Genomic DNA, 5,000 nt, shown 5'->3' with positions numbered 1-5,000 from the left:
CCCACCCACAAAGCCTGCGTCCTCTGTCGACCACAGCACCCCAACGCCAGCGCCTCTGCCGCACGAAATCGTCGACCGGCAATCACTCCACCGGCGCCCCACCCCAACCGCCGAACTCGCAACTCCAGCGGATGAACGGCGGACTTTTCCCGCAGTCGCAATGTGCAATCCACCCCTATAACTTGCGTTTCATGAAGAGTTATGTCCAATATGCGACATTCCCGCTGTCCCTATACATGAGCTGCGAGCTGTACCAGTTACGAGCTAGAGACGCGATCGCGTTGCTCTCTGTACGAATGCCGATGCTGAGCGGTCAGCTAGGAGGCGCTCCATCCATGTCGGTACCGGTGGGCGTTGCACTCGCAGTCGCAAAAACGTACGGCAAGTATATTACTCGGAAGAGTTTATGACAGTCCAAGCCCCCCTGCGTGGGGAGCGTCTTTCTAGGCCATGACCCACCGGAAGGGCGCAGCGTCCCCCACCCCAGACATGTGACGTCACACTATCGGTATTGACGACTCGACTCATTGCTTATAATCATTTGCCATACACCGGTGGAAGCTGCCGAGACGAGTAGCTACATAGCGCGCTCGCCGTGGCACTAATGTACAGAGATACAACAGTTTCGACTGGAACCGGATTAAACGTATACACGGCGCTGATTAGTAATAGATAGACCCATCAGAATACAGATAATATATACAACTGTCCGTATACATGCTGAAAGACTCTGCTCACAATCACAACCACACGTCAGCCACACACCCTTATCACGCACTACTCTCCGCCTGTAACACGCACACAGACAATATGTAAGCACCAGCGTGGAACAACACCCAGTGCATCCTCTCCGCCACATGAGACAATCCACACTGTCATAACCAGACTGGGAGGTCCACTCAGAAAACGGAATATCCCACCCTCCCGACAACCACCATTGCTCAGCTAAGCCACCAACACCCACACATGTCCTACACAGGGGTGCACCCAACATCACAATACTGCCTCCTCTCACAGCACACAAACAATGGCAGGAATGAAAGACACAGGTCTCCCACAAGCATGGAATCGGAGCGCCGCCTGTCATGAGCCAAAGGTGTATCCTGACGTGGCAAATCAGATGATGCCGCAGGCATCCACTTACTATAATCACAATCAACAAACCGACCGGCCGCCCCCCCCCCCCCCCATTACACCTTTCCTTACAACAATGTGTACCTTAACCTAAACTATACTGTACCTTAACCTAAACTATACTGTACCTTAACCTAACCTATACGGTACCTTAACCTAACCTATACGGTACCTTAACCTAACCTATATTGTACCTTAACCTAACCTATATTGCGCCTTAACCTAACCTCTATTGTAACTTAACCTAACCTATATTGCACCTTAACCTAACCTATATTGCACCTTAACCTAACCTATATTGCGCCTTAACCTAACCTATATTGCGCCTTAACCTAACCTATATTGCGCCTTAACCTAACCTATATTGCGCCTTAACCTAACCTATATTGCGCCTTAACCTAACCTATATTGCGCCTTAACCTAACCTATATTGCGCCTTAACCTAACCTATATTGCGCCTTAACCTAACCTATATTGCGCCTTAACCTAACCTACATTGCGCCTTAACCTAACCTATATTGCGCCTTAACCTAACCTATATTGCGCCTTAACCTAACCTATATTGCGCCTTAACCTAACCTATATTGCGCCTTAACCTAACCTATATTGCGCCTTAACCTAACCTACATTGCGCCTTAACCTAACCTACATTGCGCCTTAACCTAACCTATATTGCGCCTTAACCTAACCTATATTGCGCCTTAACCTAACCTATGTTGCGCCTTAACCTAACCTATGTTGCGCCTTAACCTAACCTATGTTGCGCCTTAACCTAACCTATGTTGCGCCTTAACCTAACCTATGTTGCGCCTTAACCTAACCTATGTTGCGCCTTAACCTAACCTATGTTGCGCCGTAACCTAACCTATGTTGCGCCGTAACCTAACCTATGTTGCGCCTTAACCTAACCTATGTTGCGCCTTAACCTAACCTATGTTGCGCCTTAACCTAACCTATGTTGCGCCGTAACCTAACCTATGTTGCGCCGTAACCTAACCTATGTTGCGCCGTAACCTAACCTATGTTGCGCCGTAACCTAACCTATGTTGCGCCGTAACCTAACCTATGTTGCGCCGTAACCTAACCTATGTTGCGCCGTAACCTAACCTATGTTGCGCCGTAACCTAACCTATGTTGCGCCGTAACCTAACCTATGTTGCGCCGTAACCTAACCTATGTTGCGCCGTAACCTAACCTATGTTGCGCCGTAACCTAACCTATGTTGCGCCGTAACCTAACCTATGTTGCGCCGTAACCTAACCTATGTTGCGCCGTAACCTAACCTATGTTGCGCCGTAACCTAACCTATGTTGCGCCGTAACCTAACCTATATCGTATCTTAACCTAACCTATATCGTATCTTAACCTAACCTATATCGTATCTTAACCTAACCTATATCGTATCTTAACCTAACCTATATCGTATCTTAACCTAACCTATATCGTACCTTAACCTAACCTATATTGCCCCTTAACGTAACCCATATTGCGCTGTAACCCAACACACGTTGGGCCTTAACCCAACACACGTTGGGCCTTAACCCAACACACGTTGGGCCTTAACCCAACACACGTTGGGCCTTAACCCAACACACGTTGGGCCTTAACCCAACACACGTTGGGCCTTAACCCAACACACGTTGGGCCTTAACCCAACACACGTTGGGCCTTAACCCAACACACGTTGGGCCTTAACCCAACACACGTTGGGCCTTAACCCAACACACGTTGGGCCTTAACCCAACACACGTTGGGCCTTAACCCAACACACGTTGGGCCTTAACCTGCTCTGTAATTGTCATACGACGCGTTAAATTAGTGTAGTGTTGCCTAACTGCAACCCCCGCAATATAGTTTGCTACTCGCACTGCCCGGTCCCCAGTGTATCGCTTCATGTTAAACACCTTGCAGCTATACACTGTAATGTGGATGGCAGCAGGACGTACATGCTCAATGCCCTTTGCAGTTGTTCATTGGCATTCGCAGTTGTTCATTGGCATTCGCATGGCGAAGCACTTAGCCTACGCTGTGGTATGGCCTGTGTCAACTGTCCGCTGATATTGTACGTCCAAATCACACACTGTACTGCACATTGGTCCTCATGTACTGAATGATACATCGTGGTACATGTGACCGTACAACGACTGCGCCAACAACGGCGAACCATGCGGTCCAAATGTTGTGCACGCAGCTACGTGTCGTCTCCCTATAAGAGCTGGATTGCAGTGTGGTATGCCCTGGATGGCGATCAGCATGAGCCGTCTGTTGATGTAGTGGCGCGTGTTGTCAGACGTTGTCGTCTCTTCTCACACACCGTGATAGCATGGTGCACTGCGTTCCACATCTGCGACATGCGACAGAGGCCGGTTGACAGTCGTTCGCGCAATGGACATCGCATACGTACGGGGGCCACCTTCCACGTGTTTGCGAAGCGTGCACATGTTGTTGCGTGTATGTGGGCAGACATAGTGTGTCGTGACACCTGACACAGGCATGCAACAATCGTTGAATTTGCAAATGGCGATGGACGCCTACGTTTGCTGGTGACGTTACGCAAATGAACAACTGGTAAACCGTTGTGGTGCGGTTGTTCTCGCTAGAGGTGAATCAGTGATGGCGACGATCGGTTGAGCTACCAACCGGTTGTTTCAGCGATACCCACCATGCCCACGAACGTGAATGGCATGTGGGTGTGAAGCGATACGCGGCGGTGGCTGGGTGGGACCGGCCCCGGCCGGTGAGGGGGGGCCTCCCGGCGTGCTGGCCGCGCGGTGCGTGGGCGCACGCGCTACAGCCGGCTGGTGGGGGCGGCCACTGGCAGGCGCGCCGGCCGACGGAGGCGGCAGGCGGCGCAGCTGCGCGCCGGCGCACCCTGCACGCGGCGCCGTGCGGCCAAAGTAGGTCCTCGCGGGCCCGGTGCGAAGCGCGGTGGACATCTGCAGTGTGCTGGTCCGATTGAGGACTGTGTGCGCTGAGGATGCGCCGCCGCCCGGCGCTCGGCGCCGCGACGCCGTCTGCTGCTCGGTCGCCTCTGCGGTTCTCGCAGGTGGTTTGTATCGCAGCTGTGCGGACGTGTTGGCGCGTGCGCTGTGCTGGGAGAGTTCGCTTCGGCACCCAAGTGGGGCTTTTGTCCTTCTGTGGCGCTGGCGTTGGAGCTGCCGGTCACCGTAGGTGGCGCGTGTTGTCTCCCGCCGGCAATGCCACGACAGCACGCTCCCGGGCCTCTGTCGGCAGCGGCAAGCTCAGTTGGGAGCACGGGTGGTCGCACCTAAAGCGTCTACTCGCCAAACCCCGGGCGATTGCGCCTCTCTCGAACCCGACCAAGTACTTAGGACGGCGCTGCGCGCCGCCGGGACCTGAGAGGGTTTCGAGGTGTATGGTGCAGGGGAGCTCAGCCTCCTCCTGTTTGCAGAATAATTGAGCGGACGCTTGCGTGTTCGCGCGGGCCCCCGGGACACACTCCCGGGCGGCCGGCTGCTCAGCTCTAGTTGACGCAGCTCCCTGGTTGATCCTGCCAGTAGTCATATGCTTGTCTCAAAGATTAAGCCATGCATGTCTCAGTACAAGCCGCATTAAGGTGAAACCGCGAATGGCTCATTAAATCAGTTATGGTTCCTTAGATCGTACCCACGTTACTTGGATAACTGTGGTAATTCTAGAGCTAATACATGCAAACAGAGTCCCGACCAGAGATGGAAGGGACGCTTTTATTAGATCAAAACCAATCGGTCGGCTCGTCCGGTCCGTTTGCCTTGGTGACTCTGAATAACTTTGGGCTGATCGCACGGTCCTCGTACCGGCGACGCATCTTTCAAATGTCTGCCTTATCAACTGTCGATGGTAGGTTCTGCGCCTACCATGGTTGT

At 52.7% G+C, this 5,000-nt stretch overlaps 1 non-coding gene across 1 annotated transcript in view; it reads left to right on the top strand.

Moving 5' to 3' along the window:
* The first annotated feature begins 4,632 nt into the window (after positions 1 to 4,632).
* Positions 4,633 to 5,000, top strand: part of LOC126434290 (small subunit ribosomal RNA) — a 1,910-nt gene continuing 1,542 nt past the window's right edge. The window contains exon 1 of the ribosomal RNA XR_007579112.1: positions 4,633 to 5,000. This exon is cut by the window's right edge and continues 1,542 nt beyond it. This is a non-coding gene — a ribosomal RNA (small subunit ribosomal RNA).

The sequence above is a fragment of the Schistocerca serialis genome, unplaced genomic scaffold (assembly GCF_023864345.2).
Source record: "Schistocerca serialis cubense isolate TAMUIC-IGC-003099 unplaced genomic scaffold, iqSchSeri2.2 HiC_scaffold_1185, whole genome shotgun sequence".
Classification (NCBI taxonomy): Eukaryota; Metazoa; Arthropoda; class Insecta; order Orthoptera; family Acrididae; genus Schistocerca; species Schistocerca serialis.
This window is presented reverse-complemented; position numbering and strand designations above follow the sequence as displayed.